General features: G+C 36.7%; 1 protein-coding gene and 1 long non-coding RNA gene across 4 annotated transcripts in view; one reads left to right on the plus strand and one right to left on the minus strand.

Moving 5' to 3' along the window:
• bcar1 (BCAR1 scaffold protein, Cas family member) overlaps positions 1 to 953 on the plus strand; it is a 98,644-nt gene that overhangs the window by 65,942 nt on the left and 31,749 nt on the right. The gene's annotated exons all lie outside the window — the stretch shown is intronic.
• LOC103465772 (uncharacterized) lies at positions 28 to 712 on the minus strand. Its single transcript, XR_533846.2, has 2 exons — positions 343 to 712; positions 28 to 107 (listed from the first exon to the last, which is right to left on the minus strand). It is a non-coding gene; the product is annotated as an uncharacterized LOC103465772 (long non-coding RNA).

Consider the following 953-nt stretch of genomic DNA (forward strand, 5'->3'; position numbering starts at 1 on the left):
TGGAAACCTGAACATTGACTATCACTTTGGTCTTTCCAGTGTTTTTGGATACCATCTTCCCATGACCGGCTTTTGTGCCCCTTTCTGGGTTAATCCCAATGAAGCGACTAAAAAACAAAATCAAAAATGGGAAAACTCACAATATAAATAGTGTAGCATTCTGAATACAGCTGGTACAATATATAAATAAAGCTGTTTTTAATTACGTAAAGAGAAAACATCACCACCTTTGTCAAATGTCAATCATAACTTGCTTTAAAACTTTTAAATAATGTACTTGTATTTTGCACATTGTAAAAAAAAAATAAAAAAATCATAGGAACGGTTTTCCGTTGAATGAACCCCAAAGTCTTGGCTGCCTCATGATGATATTGGAGGTTGAAGATGTAGAAGATGGACAACGCTGTCCTGTCTGGATTGTCAGCTGGACCCTCTCAAAGACAATATGGCCTTCAATGCTGACCATGCAGAAAACTACTTGCCACAGGGACTGTAATAAACCAAGTCCTTAATTGGAAGAACATAAAACAAATCCTCTCATTGATACAGTATACATTTAAATGATCATCATAATAAAGAGTGTCCACTCTGCCAGGTAAACTAAAAGCAAGGATCTTAAACTCCTCAATTGTTGTGCAAGTCACATCAATGTTGAAAACTGTAGGCTGGATTAATTTACAGAAGTTTGCACTGAAGGTGAAGAGTGCTTTAAAAGTTCATTAAAAGCTACYTTGGATGATCTTGTGATCACTGATGATGAAGTGTCTTTGGTGCTCCTCTTGTTTTCACCAACATGCAGGAGGAAGGGCTGTCCTGGTTGCATGGCAATGAGGAAGGCTTCAACACTGGCTTGCATCTTTGACATAATGATAAGAAAACGAATAATAAAAATTATTAAATATATTTAGCAGCACAGCTACATTCAGATAGCAAACAAAGCCAATGAGAAAGTG

The sequence above is a fragment of the Poecilia reticulata genome, linkage group LG6 (genome assembly GCF_000633615.1).
Source record: "Poecilia reticulata strain Guanapo linkage group LG6, Guppy_female_1.0+MT, whole genome shotgun sequence".
NCBI classification, from domain to species: Eukaryota; Metazoa; Chordata; class Actinopteri; order Cyprinodontiformes; family Poeciliidae; genus Poecilia; species Poecilia reticulata.